Raw genomic sequence first — 15087 nt, 5'->3', positions numbered from 1 at the left:
TCAGTGTGGTTTAATAATCACTACTGAGAGTCCAAATATTGAAGAGCAAATCCAACGATGCGCAGCTCTACAGATCCTGAACCATGCAAGCCAGTGGCGACAGCGGAGAGGGAAAAAAAACTTCACTAAAGGCGGAAGTGAAGAAAAAAAACCTTGAGAGAAACCAGGCTCAGTTGGGCACGACCATTTTAATTTCTCCGCTGGCCAAACGTTTGTGCAGAGCTGTAGTCTCAGTGGCGGAGGCTGGAAGCTGGCCTCAGCGAAGACTCGTCTGTCTCTGGAGCGTCACAGGAATCAGTCTCATGTTCTCCACTCCTCCATGACCATCACAGTAGCTGCTCAGGATGGCCAGGTCCAGGATATAAAAAACCTTGGGATCATCTCGTCGTTAGTCTTGGATCAAGTCAGTGACTCTGCATAGTCTGAGGGCCTCGGGAAGAGTATCCCCAGGTGGAAATGGAGAATAAAGAAAATAATTAGCGTAGCTGATGTTCACAGTGTATGTCAACAAGATGCATAACCTGTGTGGAAGCCCCCAAGTGGTGCACTAAGTGTATGCTTTACTGAACAGATAGGTCTTTAATCTAGCTCATGATTTATAAAAAGCTTGTTTATCATGCTGTCCCAGGAGAGAGCCTTGAGCTCAAGGGATCCTTGAGTCCAGGGCTCCTTCCCTTTGCAGGGCGAGGGGAGATTGAGCTCAGGACGATTTCAAAACTCCCCCACAGCTCAGGCTAAGGTGAACTTCCTGAGAGCGAGATGTCTATTAAAAGAGACTTCGGTTCATTTTGTCTATAATATAGAGCATCTTTGGACCTTGGGAGGAACCCGGGGGAAACCCACGCAGACACGGGGAGACTATGCAAACTCCAGACAGAAATACCAGATGGTCCAGCAAGGAGCCAGAGCCATTGGAATTCTTGCTGTGAGGCAAAAGTGCTAGTCACTGGGCTGCCGTGACGTCCATTCTGGATAAACGTGGAAGAAGGGGAGGGTGGGGTTGGGGTCTTCCAGACAAAGATAGTTGTAGAAAGAAAATAAGGATATATATAAGAACTTAGGATCCTTTGATTGGAGGATCGTGATTAGCTAATATGTGCCAGCTGGGTCAATCATGAGCGTGTGCTCCTCTCAAAATTAGTTTAAAATTAAACTTCACATAAAGAGTTCACACTTAGCTCACCATTTATAAAAAGCTTGTTTGGCATGCTGTCCTGGGAGAAATCCCTGTGCTCAAGGGATCCTCGAGTCCAGGGCTCCCTCCCTTTGCAGGACGAGGGGAGATTGAGCTCAGGACGATCTTAAAACTCCCCAAAAAGCAAAGGATAAACGCTCGGGACAGCAGCCACGTATTTACACGGGAAAACCCCCAAAGTGCAAGAAAAAAAAATGCTATATCTGGCTGCTGGATAAACAATATAATAAAAAAGATAGTAGTGAAGTACTATGCAAAATAAATGTGTTGATGTGGCAGAAACGAATGCTGTACAATTACTATGAATGGAATAAACAAACTATGCCATGAAAAAGAAATTAATGTAGCGGAAGCACTCTGGCAAGGGTAAACTGCTGGAAGTAGTGTGATTACAGTTGCAGCGGGAGCACTCAACGCTGGCATGGGAAAACAACGGGAAGGCAGCTGAAAATAACACAGGTATACTATATGATTATTATACAACTATACAAACTATGCAATAAGACGAAAGAGATACTAGTGAACTACTATGCGGAATTAATGGACTAAAGCAGCGGAAGCATTCGGCTCTGGCAGAAAGGGCAAGAATATGGAAAATAAAATTCAAAAACAAAGAATATAATAAACATGAAATGTTAATGAACTACTATGCAGAATAAATAGCTGGCAGGGGAAACAGGAAGGTGAGGGCGATAGGTGAGGCTCTTGCAAGAGCTGAAGCTCGTATTGACTCCTGTGGGAATTGGAGCTTAGGGTGATGTTAAAATGGAGGAAGGACGTTAGATGAGAGTCAAAGGCATGGAGCAAAGAGCTGGGAGGAAATATTGGATGCCCTCAACTCTGGCAAGGTGAAAGAAAGGGGGGAGCTGCTGGAAGTAACGTGATTATTATGTAGAAATACACAATATGTTAAACATAAGATACTAATGGACTACTATGTTGGATAAACACATAATGTAGACATTTGGCGAATAACAGTATGAAATAAATAAACTGATGCAGGGGAAGCGCTCTGCACTGACGTGGGAAAAGAAAAGGAGAAAGCAGCTGGAAGTAACGCAGATATACTATTTGATTATTATACGAATAATACAATATAAGTCATAGAAAATACTAGTGAACTACTATGCAGAATAAATGAACTAAAGTAGCGGAAGCTCCTGGTGCTGGCAGGAAAAAGGGGGGGAGAGCAGCTGTAAAAACACAAATATGCTATATGTTTAATATACAGAATATACAAACTATGCAATAAGAAAGATCCTAAAGCAATGGGAGCAAGCAACGCTGGCATGGGGAATGAAAAGGGGAGAGCTGCTGGAAGTAACGTGAATACTATGCAAGATACAGAATATGATAAACATGAAATGCTAATGAACTATGCAGAATAACATTATATGGATACTGGTAAATAGTTGTACAGAATAAATAAATTGATGCGGCAGAAGCACTCGATGCTGGCAGGGGAAACAGAAAGGTGGGGGTAATAGGTGAGGCTCTTGCGAGAGGCTAAGCTCAGATTGACTCCTGTGGGAGTCGGAGCCGTATAGGGGATTTGCAAGGGTTGAACAAATAGATGGCTAATTCTAGAGGAGTGATGAAGGAGTGATCAATGTCGGGGTCTGCTTCTGGAGCCAACGACCAGAATTTCTGACAGAATTTGGTTGCGTGCTGTGTTAGATATGAACAGAGGTTCCATGACGAGCGCATTACGCGGTGGAGGTAGGGGCGTGGTAGTGTTTAGGGTGAATGGAGGGCATGCTGAAGAAACTTGTGACGGGAGTGCAGGATGCTGAGCTGGGTTGTTGCTGGAGTGAGCTGTGGGGAGAGAAATAGAAGGGTGGTTATTAGGAGGAATTTGGGTAGGGAAAAGACAGGTTAGAATGCATAGGGGCCGGGGCAGGAGTTTGAGAAGAGAAAGGAAAGTTTTGATTGTTTGGAGGAGCGAGAGAAGCGAAAGTTGAAGGGTGAGCTAGAGCGTTAGAAGTAGAAGGGAAATGAGGGCTGTTAGTAGAGCTAGGGGTGGCGGGAGGCCAGAAAAAGGGGGTGGAGAATGGTACAGCAAATGGGTTAGTCGGAGGATTGTCCTGGGTGAAATCTCGTGTCATAGGATTGGGTGACATCAAATGATGCGGTTGTGCTTCCAGGGGGTGTGATCTTGGGGAGGCGTGGTTTGAAGTGTGCTTCTGTTTTGATTTCCTTTTTCCTGGTAGCGGTTGAGGGTAAGGTGTAAAACGGGAGCTGTTTTTTTTTGGGTGGCTGGTCTGGCTGGGGGGCTTGTGGAATGGTGAGAATCCAATGTTGCTTTGCTGTATAGTTTAACGAGTTCCGGTTTATTTAAGGATCTGGTAGCGTGGATACCAAGGTCGGAGAGGAGTTTCCGGAGTTCAATGACGGTGAATCTTCTCGGCTGATGGATGGAGGATATGGCAGAGATGTAAGATGGGGTAGGTAAATTGTTATTGTTTCTTGAGGTCGAAGGAGAAGGTAATCTGTGGCCTGAAAGTCTGCTGGTGTAAGAACGGGTGATGCGACAGCCTCTCTTGGCAGCCACAGGCTCAGGATGAGAGCTCGGCGGAGCGTTGTGGGGCTGCTGTTGGAGAGTCAGGGAGAGTAGGGCTGTTTAAAGCATTCTCCACTTGGGTGTTGAGGGTGATGTTGTTGTTGTCCATTATCTTTTGGTAGTATAGTTGGAATTTATTGTTGATAGAACTGAAGCTGAAGATGTTGGTGCAGCAGGTGAGAGTTGAAATCGCTGATGTGGAAAGATGAGCAGATGAATTTCCTGAGACGTTTGGTTTGCTGAATATTGAATTTAGCTGTCAAGCTGTTAGATACGGGCGGTCTTCCAGATGAAGATAGTTGTAGTAGGAAAATGAGGATATATATAGGAACTTAGGATCCTTTGATTGGAGGATCGTGATTAGCTAATATGTGCCAGCTGGGTCAATCATGAGCGCGTGCTATTCTCGAAATTAGTTTAAAATTAAACATCACTTGATGCTGTTTTTATTTAAAATGTTGAATCAACAATGTGCCTTAACATTTAAACTTTCGACTGGTGAGTCTTTTAAGCAACACAAAATAAAACTGAAGTGCAAGAAACAACTTTTCTCCTCAACTACTCAAAACTACCTCCTCACTAGTCAGCGTGGTCGCCATCTTGCACGCCCCCCAAAAGCTAGAGTTACTGGGCAGATGAAAGCCCTGCCCATGACGCAAATCCACATCCATGATGTGGCGAGATGAAGCGAGTAACTCAAAATGTTCCCATGTCTATTTACGTGTGAACGGCACAATTTGTCTTTTGGGGTATTAAGAAGATCTCTTATGAAACTTTAAATGAGACAAATATGAGAGCACCAGATTCCTTTATTAAAGAGTAAAGTCTGAGCATATTTTTAGACTTTAAAGAGATCTTTGATGAAACTTTTGAGGAGGCATGTGAGAAAAGCAGGTCAATTTAAAGAGAATGTGATAAAGCACACACTGTTCAACAACATTAAATGGACCACTCATAAAAGCATCCAAACACTCTAAGCATAGACACATCCTGGCCATGTTACAATCATCTGGGTGGCCTTGGCAAAGAGTTTTGGTGCACCTGTCCAATGCATCTTGGAATGGAAATATGCAGTTAAAGCTAAAATTTATGCAAACCAGTCAACAGCTATTCAGCAACAGACCCATCCCACTCCCCCAGGAACATGTTCATCTCTATATAATCTATTAAAGGTGCAGTAGGTGATTGTCTTCAGAAACATTTTTTGTTGTGCTGGTTGAAAGTCTCTTCACATTCCAAAAAAAAGTTTGTCCAATAATTTTTTTTAGGCAGATAATCCCCCTTAATTCTGATAAGTAGCACAAACTTGTCTGTCAACAAACAAAACCCATTTACAAAACCCATTCACATAGACAGATCCACCATTAGTGCGTGCAGGCTTGTCATATTTTCGTGCACACGAGAGAGTGACAGCAGTAAAAACAAATGCTCAGTCAAAATTTTTTAAAATCCATAATCAATATTGGAGTTACTTTTGCACGCTGAAAGAAGGATGATGCCATAGCTGAAGTATTTCTCTTAGACCGGTAATGTTATATTTTAAAATTATTTTAGTCATGCAAAGCTGATGTAAATTTGGTTGTTTCATAAAGTGTTGTTCAGCCACTGAAATCTTCCAGCGAAAGACTGATATGACTAGTTTCAATTTCATAAGGGACCTTTTACAGTATTCATAATGTAGATGTTTATTTAGTTTAACAACAAAACATAAGTAAATAGCGCTATACCGCCTAACCTGCTTTACAGAGGTGAAGTTGGTTCATTATTTACATCGGTTCATTTTTGAACAATGACAACCTGTGACACGCTCCCTATATTGTTTACCGTGCTACTTTGAATATTCGGTCTAAAATAGCCTGTAAGTATGGCTTCGTAATAAGTTTTGCTTGCTACACAACTGAAAACCTGCTAGATATAATCAGGAGATAAAGAGAGATGTATTATCAATAAATGTATCTCGTTTATCCTACTCAGTTATGCGCATGTTTTTCATGCGTATTTTCAAAATTTATGCGCATCTTGGTGTTTCCATCTACTGTTTTTTTATGCGCATATCCAAAATGCACAGTGTTGGACTATGTCTGTCCATCATTAAGTGCCTGACACCAACCCCTCCTATTAGGAGGACTATGTCTGTCTGTCTGTCTTTCTATGCCCACCACCACCCCCTGCTTTTAGGAGGACTATGTCTGTCTGTCTGTCTGTATGTCAATCTATCTATCTATCAGACAGACACACAGAATTCCTGTCTATGCCCACCATTGTCTCCTATTAGGAGGACTATGTCTGTCTAATAGATAGATTAGCATGTTTTTTGTTTTGTTTTTTTCCCTCAGATTTACTGTCTAATGAAAGCCAGCACCAATATTTCATTGGTCCAGATTATTACTGTCGTTTTTATAAAAGGGGAAATTCATTCATTTAAAAGTTTGCATTATAACTGGTTCAGACTTAAACCATGTATTTTCTTGAGGTAGATACTCTGCAGCGATGGACATTTTGATAACCGTCTGTGTAGGCTATTTGATTTGGTTGCACACTAACTCGGTTGTGAGAGGGCAGGATTGCCTGGGTGTGTGTTGGTAGCATTTCAGTTTCGCCTATCCGTTAATGATAAGTTAATGACATACTGGAAATAAGGGGTTTTCCAGGGGAAAAACAGGACATCTGTTCAACCTTACTGGGGACAATATAGGGCTATTTAAAACTCTGATTGAGCTACAGCCACCCTGAGCCATAGTTTAGCGGTGTGAATGTTTTTGAACAGCAGCGAGCCAAACGGAATATTTCACATTATCGACATGTAAAAGCCTAATGCAAAGAGGCGTTTCCCACATCATGATGCAAATTTATTCATCAGCCAATCAAGGACCCCTTCCTCTCATAGGCCCTGCGGGGCCCATGCTCCTTATGTTAATGCAGCCCTGATTAAGGGGACTATATCTGTCTGACTATCTATCTATTTGACCACCCATCTATCTATCAGACATCTATCTATTCTCATCACCGCCTCCTGTTAGGAGAAATATGTTTGTAGACAGACAGAGGAAGACTATGTCTGTCTGTCTTTTTATGGCCACCACCAGACCGTCCTATTAGCAGGACTAAATCTGTCTGTCTGTCTATCTATGTCCACCACCACCCTCTTGTATTAGGAGGACTATGTCTGTCTGTCTGTCTGTCTGTCTGTCTGTCTATCTATCTGTCAATGCCCCAATGACAGACAGACAGAATTGCTGTCTATGCTCAACACCGCCTCCTATTCAGGGGAATATAATAAACTGACAGGGTCTTCTTAATAGGAGGTCTATGTCTGTCTGTCTGTCTGTCTCTCATTCTTTGCCCAACACCATCCCCTCCTATTAGGAGGACTATGTCTGTCTGTCTGTCAATCTATCTATGCCCACCACCACCCTCTTGTATTAGGAGGGCTATGTCTGTCTGTATGTCCATCTATCGTTCAGACACACAGAATTCCTGTCTATGCCCACTGTCACGACTGGGTATTACAAAAACAAGGGAAAGTTCCAAGTGCAGCAAATCACATTTAAAATCCAAATAATGATAGGCAAGGCACCCAAACCGATTAAAACAGGAAGGGCAAAAACTATAAGCACAAAAGTGAATCAAACTAAAATAAACAGGAATCCAAAAACATAGTGACAATACTAAACAAAGTGAACAAACAACCAAACCAAACACGATGAACTGGAGTACAAAATAATGCAGAAGAGGAGCAAGACAGAACTAAACAGAACAGTGCAAATATTAAGACAAACCAAACACAACATAACAGAACTTATGAAAGACAGAACTAATTAAACAGTGAAGAACAGCTAGAAACAAGGAGTGATCACATGAACAGAATACAAGAAAGAAACAAAAACCAAAACAAGAGCTAGTGCCCTTAAAGACCACAAGAGGGCACTGCAGCAGGTGTGACATTATGCCAGAGAATGATTACCAGACACCCTCAATTAAATGCTTATCTAAGAGGGCGGCGAAGCGGAGGTGGACAAGGGGGAGGGATGGTAAGACAGACCAACATTACAAAAAAAAAAAAAATTCTTCACAAAATTCACAAAACAAGGAATTAAAACAAATCTGTGTGGGCTGAAGAAGTGTCCAAGGAATGGGTGATTAAAAGAGTTGACATATCAATACCCAAATGGAGGACCACCATAGTGGTACCATATAAGAAAAGGTTCCTTTTAGCCAGTCATGGTTCCACCAAGGTGCTGGTGGGTTTGGTAGCCCCACATAAGGAACAGAAGATCACCCTGATAGTCCAGATGGAATCCCCATCCTCCTCCATGAAGCATAAACTGGTTTAAGTGGTAAGGACCCACTGACTCTAGAGGGTGAGGGTTTGCCAGCACCAGAAATCAAGGGCTCACTGAAGCTCAAAGCCGTAGGGTCCCCAGTGCTTGAGGGCAAGGGTTCTTTGGCGCATGAGGATGAAGGCTCACTGGTACTAGGAAACAAGGACTCAAGTAAACAAAAAAATGATGTTTGCAAAATATTAGGAAAAAAACTCTGTTTTTTATAAGAACAGAAAAATCAAAATCAGAAAAAAAAAAGAAAATAGAGATCCCTCTAACTCTGAGGATGAATCCTCCAAACATGCGGTTTTAAAAACAGGCAGGGTTCAGGCATTGGTTTTAAGAACCTAAGCTCAGATCTATTGACCATCTTAGGCAAATGCTGTAAATTGGCCACAATCTTGGTCATGAAATCTGAACTAATGGCTGTTTTGCAAAAAAAAGGTCCAGAAGTATCAGCTTTGTTAAACAAAATTCCATATCATCAGCCATTTTAGAAAGGGTCCTGGAACAAAAACAAACTCCAACGGACTCTCAGGACTAGAATTCATCTTAGGCTGGGATTCAAAAAGATCAGTTTTGGGCTAAGTCTCAACACTGGCCATAATCTCATAAAGGGAGTCAAGAAGCTCTAAGGCCATGCAAACCCAGTCTGGGGTGATGGTATTTTTAGGTGGGGCTTCTGAAGTGAGAACCATCTTGGGAAGAGAATCAAACTTTAGACTATACACTTTAAGGTGAACAGCAAACTTTCAAAATTGAGTGATCCCAAGCTCCCCGTCTCCTCAAAAGAAGGAGGGTAATCATCAGTCATCAGTTCACAGTCAGATGACCTCATTCCCACAGCCAAAGTCCAAAATTACTGAGCAAAAGCTCCTAACTCCCAACTCTGCTGATGTTCAGCCCACAATGCCTTTCTATGCCCACCACCACCCCCTCCTTTTAGGAGGACTATGTTGGTCTGTCTGTCTGTCTGCCCATCTATCTTTCGGACAGACACACTGAATTCCTATCTATGCCCACCACTGCCTCCTATTCAGAGGAATATGTCTGTCTAAGACAGACAGACAGACAGATAGACAGATAGATAGATATATAGATAGATAGATAGATAGATAGATAGATAGATAGATAGATAGATAGATAGATAAACAGACAGACAGGGTCTTCCTAACCGAAGAACTATGGCCCAATCCCAATTCTATATTTTTACCCCTTCCCCATTCCCCTTGGCCCTTAAAACCGAGTGTGAAGGGGAAGGGTGTCAAAATTTACCCATAAGAATTGGGACAGCACTACAGCACCTGCACACGTCCTCAAGATCTCTTGTTTCATATGAGATTGACAATCACGACTGCTGTAGTTATTCCAGTTGTGTTATTTTTTGATATCTATCTTCAAGAAATCACTAAAGTCATATATTATGTTATCATAATGATCTAATGTGGCAATATGATCGTAACTATACTGTGCATTTATCTGATATGTCTATCTGTCTGTCTAGACTTTTCTATTAGTAGGACTATGCCTGTCTGTCTGTCTATGCCCTCCACCACCACCTCCTATAAGAAGGACTATGTCTGTCTATCCATTTATCTCTATCAGACAGACAGAATTCCTGTCTATGCTCACATTCGCCTTCAATTCGGTAGAATATGTCTTTACCAACTGACAGGGTATTCCTGATAGTAAAGACAGGGTATACCTAATAGTATTCCTAATAGTAAAAATCCACACTTTTCGTTTAGTTCAGCACATACCCCTCGGAAAGTCTCTGCACGGTACTGAGACAGACACACAGAATTCCTGTCTATGCCCACCACTGCCTCCTAATTGGAGGTCTATGTCTGTCCGTCTGTCATTCTTTGCCCAACACCAACACCTCCTGTTTGGAAGACTATGTCTGTCTGTCCGTCTTTCTATGGCCACCACCACCCACTCCTATTAGAACTACGTCTGTCTGTCTATCTATCTATGCTCACCACCACCACCACCCCCTTGTATTAGTAGGACTATATCTGTCTGTCTATCAAACAGACATACAGAATTCCTGTCTATGCCCACACTGTGTCCTATTAGAATGACTATGAATGACTTTTAAGCTATGGCAAAAAAATACAAATTTGTGCATCTCTTGACTTCCGGGTTCAGCTATGCTGCCGTTGTGGCTGGTGTATTCTGGGAAATTTTCTACACCCATGTCCACTCATTGTTTTTGTCCGTGGGAGCAACAGTGAGGGTGACTGGAGGAGAACTGGCGTGATCTGGCCAATGGCAGAAGGATTACAGACTCTGCGGTGCCGTACAGTCAAACAGCTGGCTGCATGAAGTAAATAAATTTACTTCTAAAAGGCATACAGTAAGATTATGTATTAAATACATTTACAAAGACGAAAACGCGGGATGTTTTTGCTATAATTTTAGTTCGTTTCAGTTAGTTTTGTATGTACACAATACAATTTCAGTTAGTTCTAGTTTAAAAAAAAAACTCGTTTTTATTTTTACAAATATACATGTAACCTTAAGTATGCAAATTAAGAAAGGGTAGCCTTGTGGGATTACAGAATCTTGAAGGTTTCAAGTAAAAAATGGATTTAATGGCTTTTTATTAGTGCTTTGCTTTATGTTGTTCGTATAATGTTCTAATTCTATTAGTATAGCAGGATAAAATAGTTTTTGGTTATTAAAATTTGCATTTGTGACTATGGTACTTTATAAATATTATCAAAAGATTAATAACATAAGCTCCCTTCTCTATTTGTTGTTACAGTTTAAAAATCCAAAAATAACATGTTGGTATTCTAAACAGAAATTTGGCAATATTTGTCATTTATGAACTTGGAAATCTCGTACCATATTTTCTTTGAGAATTGAAAATTCCAAAAAATATGTGGCACAGTTTCTGGCTGTGACAAACAAAATGAACAGTTTTGATCTATATCCTATCTAAAATTGGAAAGAAAATGTTTGACAGAGTAAAATTTTAAATAAAACCTTTAAATATTTGTTATGCTACGACCAAAACTTCTAATTTAAACATCTGATAAATCCAGACCAATAAAAGATTATGTAGGGTTTATTGACTATGAGTGATTGAAATACAGAACATACTGTATGTCCTTATTTTGGTGAGAAGAAAAATGCTATTGTTACTAAAGTAACCCTCGGGAACGGAAATGCTATAGTGGAATTATTCCACTTATGGGAATTTCATTCAGAAAGCCAATCATCTGAAAGAGTATGTAAACGGGACAATGAAATGCCAAATGAAATGGCTGCGTCAGCTTGTGCACCTGATGCTTGTTGCAATCAATTTAGCATAAAAGCACAGCGAAAGCAAGATGAGGCATCCTTTTTAAGCTAAAGAGACTAATACCTACAGCTAAGGAACAGTCATTATGGCGATGCAATATAGCATTTCCGTTCCCGAGGGTTACTTTAGTAACCAGAGTGTTCCCCTTCAGATGGGGAACTTTAATGCTACAGTGGAATTATTCCACTTATGGGAAATGTCTGGAAAACGCCATAATGACATCACCTTACCTCCGCCTCCGATGAGAGGTTTGCCAGGCAAGCGTGAGCGCACCTTCATCATAGAGAGGCGCGGTCTTCCAACGTGTTCCCTGGTGCTTACTTATCCCACTTAAAAAAAGATTTACGGATTTAGATATATTCGGGAGCCGCAAGCGTCTAGATAATTTCTAGGGATTTAAATACGACAGTACGTTGGGAAAGTGTGCAGTCCCGAAGGGGAGGACGCTGTGGAGGCCACTTGCTACCCAACTGGGGAGATATGATGACAGAATATATGGACCAGCCCTGAGAAGGGGGAGTACGCATATATTAAGATGGTTAGCGGAGAGGGAAGACACTTGTCCGCCTGTGAGGGGGGACTGCATCGTGGCTGAATAAGCATATGGGATCGCCATGGTATTGCCTTGTGAGGATCACGCATAGCGGGCACCTATACCCAAAACGCGGGCTGACCTGAGGGCAGACCTACAACGTAATGGGCCAGCGAGTGATTCCTCTGCTGAGTCAGTGCTGGGGGCCTAGGAGGAATCTGCAGGTCTCACTTAAGCTTTACTGAACTTTACTGACAGAGTGAATAAGCACACGTATCTCCGTGTTAGGGAGAATGGCGCAGCAAGCGTGTTTCAACACCTTAACCGATTTGTTTCCTCAATCACCAAGGGTTACCTAATACCCTTGAGGAAACCGGCTCCACTCGCAGATTGTAAAACCTTGCAAATGTATTAGGTGTCGCCTAGCCCGCAGCTCTACAGATGTCTGTTAGAGAGGCGCCGCGTGCACGCGCCCATAAGGATGCGATGCTCCGAGCGAGGGAGATGGCATCCACTATCCAGTGGGCCAACCTCTGTTTCGAACGGCACTTCCCTGCTGCCAACCATCATAACAGACGAAGAGGTGCTCAGATGATCTAAAGCTCTGAGTGCGGTCCAGATAAATTCGCAAAACGCGAACTGGACAAAGTATGAAAGGGCTGGGTTTGCCTCCTCCGGGGGCTGCGCTTGCAGGCTCACTACCTGGTCTTTAAACTGTGTGGTAGGAAGCTTGGGCACATATCCCGGGCGGGGTCTCAGGACAATGTGAGAGTAAGCCGGCCCAAATTCCAGGCACGAGTCACTGACCGAAAATGCCTCCAGGCATCCAATTGACGCCAACGCGACCAGCAGAGCTGTCTTCAGGGACAGAAATCTTAAATATACTGAGTTGAGTGGTGCGAAGGGATCTGTAGGCAGGCTCATGAGAATGAGGACGAGATCCCAAGAGGGCATGAGAGGGGGGCGGGTGGATTAATTCGCCTAGCGTCTCTGAGGAACCAGATGATGAGGTTATGCCTTCCCACGGTGCTGCCAGCCACCAGGTCATGATGAGCAGAGATGGCAGCCACGTAACCTTGAGAGTGGAGGGCGACAGCCTGCTCTCCAGCTTCTCTTGGAGGAAAGAAAGCACAACGCTGATCTGGCACTTTCGGGGGTCTTCTCTGCGAGAGATGAACCATTCAGTGAATAGACTCCACTTCAGAGCGAAGGCGTGCCTCATGGAGGGGGCTCTAGCCTAAGGTAGGTTACCTAAGTCTTCCTCGCGTCTAAGGACCACACGTGGAGGTTCCAAAGATCGGGGCGAGGGTGCCTGATGGTGCCCTTTCCCTGAGAGAGTAGGTCCTCTCTCAAAGGGATCTGCCAGGGGAGGGCTGTCGTGAGGAGGGAGAGCTCTTACACCCAGGTCCGGTTGGGCCAGAGGGGCGCAACTAGCAAGACCTACTCCTCGTCCTCCCTGACCTTGCACAGTAACTGCGCGAGCAGGCTCAATGGGGGAACCAAGCGGCAACCTCCCGCTCTCCCTCAGGAAGCCAATACGGAGGTAACTGAAACTGCAATTCATCAAAATTCCGCTAGTCCTGGCTCCATAATAGAGCAAATTGTAATTGAGCGCACTGTTAGAATGGCCAACTTTACAGCAGAAAAAAAGGTGTTTACAGCCTGGTACAAAGAACGATTTTGGTTCATATAGCTATTATTACCCTCCATGACAACTGTGAGGGGGGTGAATTTTTTTTATAACTCATCCATTTCCTTTATATTAGGTTATATTAAGTTTGCATAATTAAGGGCGTGGCCACTTGAGTGACAGCTAGGTCTCGCTGGTCACCATCACTTAACCTCAGCGGTTAGCTACTGATTAGCCACTGATCTCGGCCTATTCATCGTATTTTTGTTTTGATTTATGTGGCTTTACACAGTCAGCTGCCTTTTGGACTTATTTCTTACAATTATCAGATGATATGGGATGCTGTGTGCACTTAATTGTGCTCACAAACCATTCATGTGGCCTCCGTTTCCCATGTGAGTAAAGTTATATACTTGTATACCATCTCTATAAATGTATTTGTTTTATTTAAGATCATTTTTCATTAATATTTTTCTTTAGACCCTTAAGCACTCCAGAATGTGACAGACTGATAAGCTGTAGGCTCTAGAACAGTCATCTGAAGCGTTATCATACAGTGTTATGCTGGAGTTCACCAATAGTCTTGCATTTACTAACACAGACTATATCTGAAGTGTTTGGAAGTAATTCGCGTTTTCCTCCTGTAGAAAAACGTCATAAGAACAATGTTTAGTGGCTCACTGTATTACTACAGTGTTTTTAAAAGTCTAAACACTTTATTGATATAGTGTACAGCCAAGCACATGTGGTCAGAACACAAACAAGTCGCAGGCAATAAAGTATCAAGCGTTTCTCCCAAAGTAAAGTCTGTCTGCCAGGTCTAAGCAAAGTGCCAGCAGGTCTCTGTAGCTCCGCTCACTCTTGTTTGGTATCCCGCCGTGGGTGCGATGACGCGCGAACAAAATGGCGATGGTTGGCTGCGCCTACATGTAGCTTCTTTTGCAGTGTTCAGAAACCTATGGGTGACGTCACGGATGCTACGTCCATATATTTTACAGTCTATGGGGGGAACGCATATTTGCACATGTCCCGAGGCCAGCTGTGGGCCAGTGCATCCGTGCCGAGAGAGCCCTCAGTCAGGGAAAAAACAACGTTCTTGGGGGAAGCAAACAGATCGATCTGGGCTTCCCCGAATTGCGCCCATACCAGCTGAACAAACTCGGGGTGGAGTCTTTATTCTCCGGGACATAAAGGCTGCCGTGAAAGCGCGTCAGCTGCATGGTTGAGCTCGCCTGGAATGTGAATAGCGCGCAGCAATTTCAGCCACTTATGACTCCAGAGGAGCAGACGGCGGGTGAGCTGAGACATGCGGCGAGAGTGAATACCCCCAATGCGGTTGATATACGCCACCACCGCTGTGCTGTTCATCCTGACCAGCACGTGCTGCTGCTCCAGCACCAAAAAAAAAAAACAAAGGAGAGCGAGGAACACTGCCAACAGCTCTAGGCGATTGATATGCCAATGCAACTGGGTTCCTTTTTCACAGGCTGTGAAGCATCTGTTGAAACAACAACAAGACTGGACGCCGGTCCTAG

The sequence above is a fragment of the Danio aesculapii genome, chromosome 6, assembly GCF_903798145.1.
Source record: "Danio aesculapii chromosome 6, fDanAes4.1, whole genome shotgun sequence".
In the NCBI taxonomy this organism is placed as follows: Eukaryota; Metazoa; Chordata; class Actinopteri; order Cypriniformes; family Danionidae; genus Danio; species Danio aesculapii.
This window is presented reverse-complemented; position numbering follows the sequence as displayed.